Source organism: Sorex araneus, chromosome 1 (assembly GCF_027595985.1).
Source record: "Sorex araneus isolate mSorAra2 chromosome 1, mSorAra2.pri, whole genome shotgun sequence".
Taxonomy (NCBI): Eukaryota; Metazoa; Chordata; class Mammalia; order Eulipotyphla; family Soricidae; genus Sorex; species Sorex araneus.
Genome location: NC_073302.1, coordinates 401,357,498 through 401,373,529, shown reverse-complemented (window position 1 = coordinate 401,373,529; position 16,032 = coordinate 401,357,498). Strand labels below are relative to the sequence as shown.

General features: G+C 37.5%; 1 protein-coding gene and 1 non-coding gene across 12 annotated transcripts in view; both read right to left on the bottom strand.

The window, feature by feature from the left end:
* The window catches only part of MAGI2 (membrane associated guanylate kinase, WW and PDZ domain containing 2), a 1,445,467-nt gene that overhangs the window by 278,468 nt on the left and 1,150,967 nt on the right, over positions 1-16,032 (bottom strand). The gene's annotated exons all lie outside the window — the stretch shown is intronic.
* On the bottom strand, positions 7,269-7,375 carry LOC129401422 (U6 spliceosomal RNA). Its single transcript, XR_008628335.1, has one exon. It is a non-coding gene; the product is annotated as a U6 spliceosomal RNA (small nuclear RNA).

Genomic DNA, 16,032 nt, shown 5'->3' with positions numbered 1-16,032 from the left:
GCACAGGATTTGAGAGAGACCTTGATGAATTTAAGCAATGAGGAGGAAAAAATATTCTCCTAGATTGGTTAAGAGTTAGAAACCTGAATAGAAAGTTAATGGAGATCTATTGTACTATTTCTTCTATTTCTTTGCAGATGAACAATTTCCATAGTAAAGAGTTTTAAAAGTCTTTTTAGGAGTCAAGTATACAATGAATAAAGATTATAAGTATCTTTGAGAAAGGGCCCTTCTATTGGCCAAAGCTGATGATAAGGCACACCAGACAGCTAAATAACGAGACTGGTTAAATGGTGCCAATTTATTTATTTTTTTTCTCTTGAAGGGCGGGCATTAGTGCTGGTGGAGAAGAGGTGTGGTGCTTGGCCACAATCTATGCTCTGGTGGTGCTTAGGGGATCCTACTGGGTACAAAGCAGGTGCTCAGCCCGTTGAATTATCTCTGCTCTAAGCCACCCAAAACTAGCAGTACCGGGAAAGAGAATCAAAAGCTTATATTTGGTCATCAAGTTACTGGATCAAACAGAAAGAAGACCCACTGTAAATTGCTAAATTTGTAATATAAATAGGGGATTTTTCTTAGAGGGAGGCACACCCAGTGGTGCTCAGGGCTTACTCCTGGCTCTGTGCTCCGGGATCACTGCTGGAGTGCTAGGGACCAAGCCTAAGTGGTTGCATGCAAGGCGGGCAACCCTACCTACTGTACAATCTCTCCAGTCTGATTTTCTTTTTTCTTTTCCTATGTTAATGGTGAAGTTCTCTGGGGCTGATATTCTAGCACTGTAGCACTGTCCTCCTGTTGTTCATCAATTTGCTCGAATGGGCACCAGTAATGTCTCCATTGTGAGACTTGTTGTTACTGGTTTTGGCATATTGAATGCGCCATGGGGAACTTGCCAGGCTCTGCCGACTAATGGGATATTAAACAGGAGACTTAACATATGATGTGTTAAGTAATATTATCCAGTTTCAGAAATGTTGCAAGCAGCTTTAAAATGACTACTGTGCTCTTTCCCGAGTACAATGAATAGAGCAGTGACCTGGAGTCAAGAACCTGAAGGCAAGTTCTGGCTCCCTTGCTGCCCGACTGCGTGATAACTGGTAAGCTTCTTAACTCCAGATTATTCTTCGCAAATTAGGTTAATATTAATACCCTTTCACAGAATTGTTGTGAAGAGCAAATGTAAGAGTTGGTGTCAAAACACTTTGCAAAGTGTAATGTAGATAACAAATGTCTATTATTATCATTATTATAGTTATAATGGGTATAGTAACAATGGCCCTTTTGTATAAAATGCTTTGCATTTTGCAGGAACAGTTTCATGATATTTTCTGTTTATTAATTCCCTGCGAGTGAAGACACTCATATTTCTCAAACTGAATTATTATTTTTTATTTCTCAGATTTTAATTATGTAGATACACCCATTTTATAAAGATAGAAAATTTTAACATACACACTTGAAGTAACATCAGCTCTGCCATTGTCAATTATTTATTAATTACTGGTATAGTTAGTATTTTTTTATTCCATGTCTTTGAGCATGAGAACATGGGGTGGTATATGACATAATGAGAGTTATGTCTATGGTAACTAATTCAATTGAAACGAAGAGAATGAGATGTGGGTGGCTTGTTTCTTTGTCAAATGACAATGATCTTCAGCAAGGTAAAACAATGAAAAATAACAAAACTCTAATTCACAATAAATTACAAAGAAAAATTATACAAGTTTAATGATAAAATTAAATGTAATTGATGAAAGAAAAAAATTGATTAGGTAATGTTGAGTCCTTGGGGAATGGTAATATCAGGAATAGAAAGAGAACATCTCAAAGGAGAAGCAATTTTTATAAGGGAAATGGCCCCTCAAGCTGACTCTTGTTTTGAATATATTGATGTTTGAGATAATGTTGATGAAAAAGTCTGGTGATCATATCTTAATATTCATTGGAAATAGGCACCATGAATTGAAGTAAAAATGAAAGACAGAGATGTAGTTTTAAGTGTGATGAAGTTATAAATAATCATTGCTAATAAATTATTATTACACAATAGCAACTGTTCCAAACGTTCTAAATGTTAACTCATTTGATTTTCACATCAATAGTATCCCTGTTTGCTAATTAGGAATGTAAATATAGATAATAACCTAACTGACTTGCTTCACATTACACAGCTAAGAAGTAAATAAGCTGGGATGAAAATGGATGAGTTATTCCAAGAAATAAAATAGAGAAAGAAAAACAGAAGACTAAATGTGAATCAATTCCCATAGTCAATGGGGTGGAAAGTTGAGAAAAAAAGCTCAGCTTAGCAATATCAATTTACTCGAGCAGGTACCAGTAACGTCTCTATCACACTCAGCCCTGAGATTTTAGCAGCCTCTCCTTACTTGTCTTTCCCAATGATTGGAGGCTCTTTCAGGGTCAGGAGAATGAGACCTATTGTTACCTTTTTTGGCATATCGAGTATGCCATGGGTAGCTTATCAGGCTCTGCTGTGTGGGCAGGATACTCTCAGTAGCTTGCCAGGCTCTCCAAGAAGTATGTATATATCTGTTACTATATTTGGGATGTGAATACGCCAGGGGGAGCTTGACAGGCTGTCCCGAGTGGGCAGTAGACTCTTGGTAGCTTCTCAGGTTCTCCAAGAGGGAGAACTAGGCTGTTAGATGTCGTGCAGCCACATTGAGACATCTTCCAGGAACTTGGTTTTATAGTCTCTGGATGTTGGCCATTGATGGAATTACACAGTGCCGAGGGCAGTTTCTGGGTGTGACTGCCTAGCTACTGGAAAATGGGGAATCTGGGTGGAAGAGGCCCAGATCTGATCCGAGCAGCCTTGGAGATCTTGGCCCTGGGTCCTGCACACCTGGGTTCCTCTGCCAGTTCCTTCATGCATGAGGCTCATACTAATGTGTGGAGAGCTTCTTAATAAATAAAATAAATTACATAATATTTATCATTTCTTTTTATATTTGACTATTCTCTGACCATCATATGCAGGTTTGTTTTTTTTTGGTGATTTTTTGGGTCATACCCAACAATGCACAGAGGTTACTCCTGGCTTTGCATTCAGGAATTACTCCTGGCAGTGCTCAGGGGACCATATGGGATGCTGGGAATCGAACCAGGGTCAGCAAGGCAAATGCCCTACCCACTGTGTCATTGCTCCAGCCTCAGTTCAAGTATTTTTAATAAACTTTAAGTTTAATGACAAAATTAAATGTACTTGATAAAAAAAATACTGATTAGGAAATGTTGGGAAAAAACCAAAAAAAAAAAAAACCCTGGGAAAATAGCAAAGTTTAAATGCTTAATTTATGTTTAAATAAAGTTTAATTCTTTTTTTTTAGTTAGTATTTAAAATCTTAGAATTTTTCATAAGTTCTTAATTTTTCAAAGGAACAGTAGATTTACATTTATCCAATAAGCTACATTAAACAATCATTTACACATTATCAAGCAAAGAAAACTTATTTGAAAAGAAAATTGTGGGAGAAAATTATATACAAATAAAACTTTGCAAGTTTTACTTTCAAATACCATTTCCCCGCCTCAAATGAAAAAACAGAAAAATATTTTTTGTATATACTAAGATAAAATAAAATTTAGTGACTGTAACCCAAAACTTTATGATAGTAGAAACATTTCATTCTGCAATAAGCATTGGTAAATTATAAATTTTAGTGACTATCAACAAATTATAAATCTAGGTCATAGAGGAGAAATGACACTGGGATATTTTGGGCAGAGGAGGACAGATGAAAGCATAAGGACATGGTGGGGTTGGGAAGATAGCTCAAAGGTCTGGAGCACACAATTTGTATGCACAAAACTTTGAATTCCCCCTTGGAACTGCATTTCCTACTTGCATCTCCAGCTCTTCCAGGTAGCCCTCAGTACCAGGGCTGGCCCTGGTGGCCCTCAGCACTGCATCATTTTAGAAGCATTAGGTGCACACAACTGGGTGGAGACTAGTTAGGTGGCCCTTAGATGTTCTAAGCACTGTTTGGAGGTCCCTCACAAAAATAAAATAAATTAAAAAATGAGGTTATATAACAATTTAAGTTATACCAATGCCGCTGTCAATTTAAAACTCAAAACATTTATTTTCCACTTCAAATAACAAAGAATGGAAAGAAAGATGACAACAGAAACAAATGTCAAAATCTCTGTATGTGTGCAAATACATTTACAAGGAATGGAAACATGGTATGAAATTATTTTTTGATATATAGAAATAGCATTCTTCTGCTGATTCAAAAATATCAAAAGGAATTCAATGGGAAAAATACACATGCCTGTGAATTTCCTGTACAAGAGTCAGGAGGGTATTTTGTTAGTATAATTTTGCTGCATGTGCTAAGAAACCTTTCTCTTATTTCAAAAAAGTAAAACAATATGATCATTTGCTATCAGAGAGATAAATTTATGTGATACCTGTCTTTTTAAAATGACTTTTAAATTTTACTGTACTTTTAAATTTAGAATGAATTGCAAGTACTAAATTCTGGGATTCAGAGTTTAAGAGTTCTGTTACCATGGAGTTAACTTTCACCTGCACTAAGTAACCCAATCAGTTTCCATTCACTCCAAGACCTTATACTCTCCATTTGTATTAGAAATATTAATCAAAACTAATGTTTTCTGTACTACTTCAATACAACAAATTAAGTTTGGGTTCATGATAGACGTACATTGATAAGTTGATTTTTTAAAGTGTCTAATTTTCAAATAATTCTGTAATGGATTCATGCTGCCTTACATGGCATTAAGCGGGTTTAAAAAAAACAACAAAAAACTTTAAATCAAACTTTAAAAGGCAATGAAGAAGCCATATACCCTATTCCCAGAATGCAAGTCATTGCCAGGATGTTTTGCTAGACTGCATGCATTTTACAATGACAGGCTAATAAAATGTGATGTAGATTGAGTATTTACTAATGCCTTCTATTGCTTTTTCATGAATTCTAGTGATATTAAAACAATGCCGTGCAGCTCTTTAGAAGAGAAAAAATAAAAGAAATGATATATTATGGAATTAGGAAGGCAAGCATTCATTTTCTGTGAAAATAATTTATGACTTGTCATTGATGTAGGATTCCCCTATCAAAAATGGAAAGATCTTAGAAATAGTAGTTCTGTTTGATCATATTCTGGTGAAGAGTAGAATTTTGTAGGACAGAAATTGGCTGCAGAATTATTTCAAGAAAAGAAGAAGGCACAGAAATTAAGGTCAAGTATGAAGACAAAAGTCAATTACAATACACATTACTTACAACTAGCCCTGGGCAGCAATAATTCATAACTCAGAAAGTTTAGAAGTGATTCTTCTAGAAATAGTTTATCAGTGTTAACAAGGGGGCATGTCCACATATGGCCTCCTGGCCACTGAATGGACTGTTTATCAGTCCATTCTTTTTTTTTGCAAAAAACTTTTACCATCATTCTTTCTTCCTTACTCAATTAATTATAGCAATTGCATAGTATATCCAGGTCATGCTTCAGGATAAGCAAGCACTTGATGGCAAGTTTCCCCCCCCCCCCATTTTCTTTTTGAGGGGCTAGGCTGTTCGCTATACAAAAGCATTAATGAGAAATCATAAACTTATCTGATTATGCATCTGATGGCACTTATATTTTCATTCTATTAGATTGTATTCAGCTGATTTTTGGTGTTTTTTTTTAATGGCGAATAGGACACTAATTCTGAGTCAGTTATTGGGAATCACCCCTTTATAAAGGATGGACTTTACTCAAAACTATTGAAAGTTATTTCAAGTCAGCTATTCTGGTTACCACTTTGTGTGGTCTCTCTCTTCTAATGAAGTATTTTGCACTTCGATTTCACATAACTTTGTGAAATCATTAAGTAATATGACCAAGCATAAAATAAGAGACATCCTCTGGGCTCATCACCTGTGGGCAGAGAAAGAAATCATGCACAAAAGGAAAGACACTTACTGGCATATATTTGGCACAGCTTCACATTCTACCATTTCTCCAGAAATTATAGTTGATGATAGAGTTCAGAGACCTTGCTATTCCTTTTCTTTCATACAAGTACTGTTGTCTATAGAATTTAGTCAAACTATTCACACTGGGTTCTTCCTTGGAGAGTTTCAAACGTTGATCAGGGGTATTATTACTATCCCATTGAGCACAACTGAATCACATAGTTCCTTGTTCACATACACACATCAGTAATTATAGGCCTAGAGAATACTGGACATCATGCCAGAAAGTCGTTTTAAAGGATATTATCATCCTCAGTTAATTAGCTCAGTTTCTATTATATTCACAGTTGTAAACTATTGAAATAGGATTAAATATATATTGAAATACTAAAAATTAAGTCTTAAAAAGTACAGCTTTTTTTTTGGTCTGTGTATTTCCCACTTTTATTTTTGATTTATTTTGTTTGTACCTTTAGAATTAGTCTGCATGTATAGCAACATTTTTATTTATTGGAAGATACTATGATCTTCTTTCCCTATATTTTCTTTATCTCTCCACTCCAGTACTGATTTTGCTTTACTTCAATAATTCCCTATAATTTTATCGGCACAATTAAAAATATATTTCTTCTTTACAGGGAATTACACATGGTGCTAGGGATTACACTGAGATTGGCTATATATCAGGCAAATACCTTATCCCTTTGCTATTTCTCCAGTTCCATAGTATGGGCTAAGGTTCTTGCCTTACATGTGGCTGACTCCAGTTCAATCACTGGCAACACAAAATGTCCCCTGAGAACTGCCAGGAGACTGAGCACAGGAGTAATTACTGAGCAAATTTGGTTGTGACTCAAAAACCAAAACCCCAAAATAAGCTTTTCTTTGTTGAAAGATTTGCTGTGTTTATAATCAGAATGGTGTTTTTTTTTCCCTTTGTATTGTTTTGTTTCTGGCATCAAGAATTTTTGGGTTTGGGTACAAATGAATCTCAGGATGTTTACTAAAGAAGTACTTTCTCAGTCATCTATCTGTGTTATACAACTGGGGTCATAAAGAATTCATCCTTTACACTGTATTTTATTGTCTATACAGATGAAGTAAACCTTTGTCCTTTCTTCCCCTTTCTGCAAAGATAAAAAGCTCCTCAAACATTCTGATACCCTTATTTCAATTCCATATGGACCGCAAGCATTGTTAATGATTTTTCAGAAAGAATGATTTACTTAGCTGGCAAGAAAAATAAACTCTGTCAAACTTCTTTTGCATACCTATCATAAAATAGAGTTGTTTATTTCCAATTGTTTTAAAAATATGGAACACTTCATGAATTTGTATGTTTTCCTTTGTGTAGGGGCCATACTAACCTCTGGATCATTCCAATTTTACTTTATGTGCAGCTGAAGTAAGTGCAATTTTTCTATTAATATATCAATAAATTCTTACAGAATTTACATGCCAATGTGAAGTGGATAATGCTATTTCTCTGCCTTTGCTTCAGAAGATATTGTTAGTTAAGCCAAACAAAGCCCCAGAAGAGGCATGGTAAACTTGGTTTCAAACCAAGAGAGATCAACTAAGAAGAAGAAAATATAAAAAGCTTCTTATTGAGAATTTAAGTAGAACTCAAATTCTAACACCAGAGTGAGCAAATATTGCTAAAACCCTGTAGGTTTTACAAAGTCTCTAGGAGAGCAGATGAGCAATCAGGGGTTCTGGTCCCAGAACTAAACGACTCAGAATCCTGGCATTCATCTCACATTTTTTTCACCTCTTTACTTAAAAAACAGGTGAATTAATAATTCCCATTCTCTTGCCACCATGATTCCCCAAGGAAACGGAGCTAGCTTTCTTTCAACTGTTCTGAGACATCCATAAAAATTCTGCTAATGGGTTTTTGCTTTCATTTTATCTCAAATGGCATAACATGTCTTACTTCCAGGTGTGAGATTTTTGTTTGTTTCTAAAAATAGCTCTTTGGAGTTGAACAACTCTATACATCAACACTGCTGAACATTGATTTTGTCCTTCATATCTATTCAGGCCGATTTTCTATTCTATAGGTTAGTGACTTTGCTAGCTATCGTAATTGCTTACAAAGAAAAACTGAGACTGTTGAAAAGAAAATTCTCAGTTGTCTTCATGCCTGCTTCTTAACTTGTGCAGGGGAATTTTCACTCTAGTGAGTTACAGAAAATAAGTGGTTATACCTGCTGGGCTAGAATAGGAGACTATGGGTGATTAAATGCTAACAGTCTACTGTCTTTGCACAAAACACAATCTCAACCATCAGCTCTACCTAATGAAGCTATTATCTGATTAAGACAGATTGACAATAATCAGAAGGGAAAAGATATGAAAGCACCAGTGTTGCTTGGAGGGCTTGCTCGGGATGGGAGACGTGCGCTAAAAATAAATTGTGGACTGAACATGATGGCCTCTTAATACCTGCATTGCAAACCACAACACCCAAAAGGAGAGAGAGTAAAAGGGAATGCTCCTGCCACAGAGGCGGAGCAGTGGGGGATGAGGTGAGGGTGGTGGGAGAGATTCTGGGAATATTGGTGGTGGTGAATGGGCACTGGTGGAGGGATAGGTTCTCAATTGTTGTATGACTGAAATGTAAGCATGAAAGTTTATGTCTGTAACTGTACCTCATGGTGATTCATTAATAATAATAATAATAATAATAATAATAATAAAAGAAAGCACCAGTACATAGAAAATTTAAAAAATAGAGACATATTAAGATATTAGAGTGTAAACAACCATAAACTCATGTACAATTAAGAAATGGTTTTCTCTTTTCAAAATATTTTTATAGTCACTCATTTCATCAGAACATTTTGGGGTTCACCAGCAAATATATCAAACACAAATATTTGAACCCTTTCCTATTAGGAATTTCTTCTCTGACAATCTTATTCTTAACTTTAGCATCTGTTATATATCAGAATGGCGTTTCAACATTTTTTTTCTAAGTAAAAGAAATGTGTGTTATGATTCAGCATCACTGTCACTGTCACAGTCACCCCGTTGCTCATCGATTTGCTCGAGCGGGCACCAGTAACGTCTCCATTGTGAGACTTGTTACTGGTTTCTGGCATATCAAATATGCAACAGGTAGCTTGCCAGGCTCTGCCACGCGGGTGGGATACTGTCAGTAGCTTGCCAGGCTCTCTGAGAGGGGTGGAGGAATACAACCCAGGTCGGCTGTGTGCAAGGCAAGCACCCTACCCGCTATGCTATCGCTCCAGCCCTATGATTCAGCATATGAATTTCAAAATGGTTTCTTCATCTTAGGTTGCCTTATTAAAACATCTAACCTCTTGAGATTATTTCTTAGATAACACTGCATTTCCTCCATGCCCCTACATAAAATTTGACAAAGGTAACAGAGTATTTATGTGAGGGATGCATTTGGAATTAGGAATCTCAGACACCTGCCCTGTAAGCCTCCTTCATTAGCCTTAGTCTGACTAAGTATATCTATTTTACATGCTCACAGGTTTCTTTTCACAGAATACAGTTACATTTGAATCTCAATGATCATGTACAAATTTAACGTGTTAAATCTTCTTAGAACTCTAGGTTCTGTGTTTGGAAAACTTGGTTATCTACCCATATGACAGATTGGTTCCCTAGTTTTATTCTGTGGACCCCAGTTAAAAAGTCTTTGCCTGTGACCTATTTGAAATATCCTGGGTGCCCATAAGGGACCATATGGTCCCTGGTTGAGAAACATTGATCTAAATCACATACTTAAAAAAAATTGCTCCATAGGTCTTGTTACAAAGTGCTTAGAAACACCTTTAATGTAGCACTTAACAAAAAAGAGATGTACAGTTAATTGATTTATAAAATGTAAAAATGGTTTCTAGATATATTTGCTGCTCCTTCTCCAAAATAAACACAGACTAGGAACAAAAAACTGGAGCACACAGGCAATCGAATAAACATGGACATTTGCAAGTATTATGCATTCCATGTGGTGACCTATTTTTTTTAAACTAAGCCAGTTAGGAATAGATACGTTATGAAGTCAGGGGTATGTGAGTTAGTAAAAAAGAAACCATTTTTGCCTCTATGTAAGACTTTCCCTTAGTGTTTTTTATAAATAAAAAACCACCGAATCTGTTTTACAAATTCAACACATCTGTATACAACACCACACTCACATGCATGCAAACACACATGCCTGCATGCAAGCACACACACTCATGTGTATGCATATATACACACACACACACACACACACACACAAACACAAACACACATGCATCACCAGCAGTAAGAATCTACTTTAAATGCCTGAAAGGAAAAGGAAGAGAAGGCTGGTTGACAAGGAGCATCATGACATACCTCAGAGATGAACCCGAACCAGACCAGAACAAAAATAACTTTGTAGGAACCGGAACAATAGTTCAGTGACTAGGGTGTTTGCCTTGTACCTGGCCAATCCAGGTTCAACCCCCGGCTAAGCACCACCAGGAAGTAATTCCTGAGTGCAGAGCCAGGAGTAACCCCTGAGCATCGCTGGGTATGACCTCAAAAGCCAATAAAATTAAAAAAAACTGTATAGGGATCATTGCAATTCTGATTAAACCTCCAATTCTTGGAAATTGAATATTCTCTTGGCAAGTAGAATAACACAGCTATCAAGAAAGGGTTTGTACAATGGAATACTATGCAGCTGTTAGAAAAAATGAAGTCATGAAATTTGCATATAAGTGGATCAACATGGAGAGTATGATGTTAAGTGAAATGAGTCAGAAAGAGAGGGACAGACATAAAAGGACTGCAGTCATTTATGGAATATAAAGTAACAGAATGGGAGACTAATACTCAAGGATAATAGAGATAAGGACCAGGAGGATTGCTCCATGGCTTGGAAGCCAGACTCACATGCTGGGGGGAAAGGCAGCTTAGATATCGAAGGGGCCACCAAGTAAATGATGCTTGGAGGACCCGCTTGGGATGGGAGATGTGTGCTGAAAGTAGACTATAGACCGAACATGACGGCCACTTAATATTTGCATTGCAAACCACAACACCCTAAGGAGAGAGAGAGAGTAAAAGGGAATGCGCCTGCCACAGAGGCAGGGGCTGGGGTGAGGTGGGGTGATGGGAGGGATATTGGGAACATTGGTGGTGGTCAACGGGCACTGGTAGAGGGATGGGTACTCGATCACTGTATGACTGAAATGTAAGCATGAAAGTTTGTAAGTCTGTAACTGTACCTCATGGTGACTCATTAAAAAATTTAAAAATTTAAAAAAAGGGTTTGAATTTCAGGCTTACCACGTATGGTGATCTAGATTATATTTCCTGAACTTGTTCCTCAATTCATAAAATAATAATAATTATCTATAGTTACAGATTAGTAAAGTGATTAAATTAAATTAGATACCATATACTGTGAATTTGCCCCAGTGTCATTAAATTCTCAACTGCTTTTTATTATTAGAGAACCTATTCCTTTGTAGGGAAGTTCTGTCATTACATTATTTTGTTTGTTTTTTTTGGGCCACCCGGAAGTACTCAGGGCTTACTGTTGGCTCTGTCCTCTGGGATCACTCCTGGCAATGCCCTGGGGACCCTATATATAGTGTCAGGGATCAAACCCAGGTTTGCTGTGTGCAAGATAAGTGCCCTATCCACTGTAATATTTCTTTGGCCACCATTAAATTATGTTTAACAGTAAAGCAATCTTTGTATCTGTAATTTCATTCATTTGTGGTTGCTCTCCCAGCTGGAAAATTACTAGAAGAATTTGATGGGAAACAAAGATTTCCTTCCACTGGGCAGCTATCCCATATCTAAGGCACTTTACATCCTCTCTGTTTTACACTGGTACATACATTTTCCTTCTCCTATCCCACAAGACTTGTTGACAGTACAGGCTTTGCAGGTAATATAAAATGAATCCTATTGCTACCATTTCTTCCTGAAAAGGAATTAAAAAGAGCATGATAAAATAAAACACTGTAGCACTGTTGTCCTATTGTTCATCAATTTGCTCAAGTGAGCACCAGTAACGTCTCCATTGTGAGACTTGTTACTGTTTTTGGCATGAACATGCCATGAGTAGCTTTCCAAGCTCTGCCGTGCAGGCGGGATACTCTTGGTAGCTTGCTGGGCTCTCCAAGAGAAACTGAACTCGCGTTGGCTGAGTGCAAGGCAAACGCCCTACCCTCTGTGTTATCTCTCCAGTTCATTATGGAATCAAGAACTTATTTCTGTTCTGTGGGAGACAGTTTATAGATGCCAAGTCTTGTAAATATAAGCCTTATGTAAGCCTTGTTCACATGTTACCTAACTACGTTTTTTTTTTAATGATTTAAGAGTCTAAGGCATTCTAATGAGGTTAATAAGGCACTTCAACTTGCTATTTCTGATTTTAAGGCACCATATTCCACCTAGTTTTTCAAGGAAACACACCATACTTACTCTTTGTTCATTCATTCCATCTACTTAGCAAGAACAATGGTTCAATCAGCAAATATTGGCTGTTTGATTCCTCTTTCTCCCTGGTTTCTGAGGAAAACCCAGCATGCAGTCACCTAGCAACAAAGAAGCCCAGGGTCTAGATAAGCACCTCCCTTTCTCCTCCATCTCTGATGCCTATTCACTCAACAAATTCAACAGAAGTCCAGCTGGGAGCTCCCACTAGTAGAATCCATAAAGGAACCCGCAGAGGTTGACTTGGAGAGGGAAAAACAGCCATTCATCACTACGCATAACTTCTGGTTCTTGCCTGTGTCACTACAATGAACTGTTTGATACAGATGCGACTATCTTTCTAAAATGCTTTAGATTAGGTTGTTCCCTTGTTTACAACCCCTCCATTCCTGCTAACCACATGTTGTAATTTCCTTTCTGATCAAGCTCCCAGGAACTTTTCCCCTTCACTTCTATTCCTGTCTTCCTCTCCGTTGCCTGTGAGCTTTCAGGCAAAACAAACAGTTTGTGGTTTCCCAAGTTCTCTACATTCAGAGGCTTGCAAACACCATTGTTTTCATGCTACAAGCTGGAATCCTATGTAGGATAGCTCCTGGCTCATAGTAAATGCTCCATATGTGCTGGATGAATAAATATGTCTGCAATTTTGCACGATATGTCAGTACCTCGAATGCTTAAGAAATTTATAAGGATCCTTCAGATCCCTGAATCATACTTCTTTTTTTTTTGCATTTTTTACTTGCTTCTCTCCTCATGCCCTCCTCTTGGAGAGGCATTCCTCTGTCCCCACCATGTGCCATTTTGAATTGTTCCTTGCCTCTACCACTCTGTAAGATTGAAATTCTCTTTCTGTATAGACTGTGTGATATTCACCCTTGGATCTGAAAGGATGCGGAGGCATTGTGGATGTTCATTGCTCAAGCAAGCATGTCTCATTTAGAAATGGGGGAGGAATAAAAAACACTGAAGTTTTTTTCTCTAGTTACTAGTTTCATCCTTCTTTACTGTCCCTAATGATAGCTTGGGAAAGTTCTTACATTTTAAGTTTCTTTGGGCAATACTATATTCACCATTGTTAACACCTCATCTTCAAACTTCATATAAATCTATTTCCTTCTTACCCTCTGCATTAGTCGGAACAGAGACCTAACTGCTCTGAGGTGGAAAAGCTGGCCTGCCTCCGAATCACAACCTCTCCCCACTTTTACTTTTCATGGTATAGTTCTTCCAAGGTTTTATATTCAGGGGGAGATCTTCCTATTTTGTTTATTTTTTAAAATGGGGATGGATGGGTGGGTTTGGTTCATACCTGGTGGTGCTCAGGACTTATTTCTACCTCTGTGCTCAGGGATAATTCCTGGCTTTGTGCTCAGTAATCATTCCTGGAGGAAATTTGGGGACCATATATGGTACTGGAGATCAAATCCAGGTTGATCGTGTACAAGGCAAGCGTCCTACCCACTGTACTCTCAACCTGAGGACACTCACACACACATTTACATATTTGTTTAGTTGTCTGCAATGATATTGTAGTGCATGTGTGTGTACACATGCATGTTAATGGCAGTTGCTTGTCTAACAAAAAGTGAATGGTCATAGAATGGCTGTTTTGTGGGCTAGATCTGTGCATTCATCCTGAATTTAGTGCAATATTTAGTTCAACCATTGATCTTTTTAGTCTATTAGATCCTACCGTAGGGAACACTATTCAGCCTAATGCTGCATCTCCCTCACCCAACAAGTAGCTCCTCAGTGGTACATGACTACAACTGACTGGAGTCGATCTGTTCTCATGCGTCATGTCAACCATAGCAATCTCAAACCTTTGCCATGCCAAACTTGGCCGTTCCTTGCTATGTCTTCCATGTCTTCTCTACTCTGCTTCCTCTTCCAGTGAACTCGGATTTCCTTTCATTGGTCGAGGAAGCAAGTTCCTAAGTAGATGTCAGTTTGGAAGCCAAATCAACTCACCCCTCACTGCTCTGCAGTCACCCACTCACTTGGTTTGAGACAGAGATGGGAAGCACCCCTCCCTTTTCCTTGAAAACAACTAAAAAAATGCATCCACAAAAGGAAAACCGTTCTGAAGAATCTCTTTCCTTGTTTCTATTTTCCAGGTATAGAGAGTAAAGTGAGACTGGAGGGACTGACTGTGGCATCACTGTCCCATTATAGCCCTGAGGGAGATTTAGAGGCCCTAGAGCACATTCTATGAGAGAACAACTCAACATCTCATTATGAACTGTGCTGAATAAATGAATGAGGAAACGAATATAACTATTTTTAATAATTACTAATAGCTGTAAATGCTTATTTTGTGCAAGGAGGTATTAGGTGGGTTGTGGATGAAATCTGCTTTGAGTCCTGGACTTAGCTCAGTGCCCATCTGCCATCTTTGTATAATTCTCTGCTTGTCTCAGTATGGCATGCATTCATAACATCAATTAGTAATGCTGCTACACACATCAATAAGATATCAGGACAATTACCACCCAAAATTTAGTCTTGTAGTTTTCAGAATTTGCTACTCTGAATAGGGAGGAAAATGTCATTTCTGCTAGAGGCACAGCATCTCGCTCTGCTCTTCAGTAAACTCATTGTCAGGTAATCCTGGAAACTGCCTGCACTCACCTCAGGCAAAATGTCTCCTTTTCATAGAAAAATGTCACCTTTTCTCTAGGAAATGACAGGTGGTTATTTTTTTTTATCCAAAGGAAAAATGACCTTTGCATTTTGATAAAAAAAATTCTCAAGGACTCAGCCTTGATGAAAAACACTGCAAACAATTCCAGTTCCATATCTTTTAGTTTGTACTTAACGGTCTACTTTGTAATGTTGGAAATGACATTTGTCACTACTGGTGTAACCTGTAGGCAAATGTCAATGACCAGAAAGTTATGGCACCTTATTTTCTAGGACTATTCACTCTACACAGGATGAAATCTTGCAGAATGGACTCCATCTAGCCTCTCTGTGTCCCTCTCGATGTCTCTATGTCTCTGTGTGTTTCTCTGTCTCTCTTTCACACATACAAATACACATTTCTACTACCCCACATCCCTCGCACACTTTAACCTCAGTACTTGATTGCTTCAAAACATTTATATCCCCATTCAGAGTTACAATGTTATGCTACTCATTAAATGCTCTAAAAATGCCAGTATGCTTCGTAGTTTATCTAGTACTATGCTTAGAAGTATAATAAAGGCTTCATATTAAATTTGGAGTTGATATAAATCCATCCAGTGTTCTTTTTTGTACTCAGGTGAAAAAAATAGGAAAGGAGAAAACAAATAAAATAATATAGGCAAGAGTAGTGAGAATGTCCGGACTCAACACATTAAAAAGGGAGAGAAAGAATAGGAAGGTGATGATATGGAGAAAGACAGTTCTAGGTTATTAAGTTTGGTTGCACACACACACACACACATGCAGGTTCTTACATCTCCTGTTAACTTCCCATACAAATAGTGGAATTTTTCTTCCATCCTCATAATAGTTTTTAACATTAAGAAATGCAAAATTCACCTTACAGAGTTGCTTTTCCAAAGTAGTAAATTATATGCTGAAACAGGATCTACCATGTGTGTTCTTGTCAGTTCATGCAAAT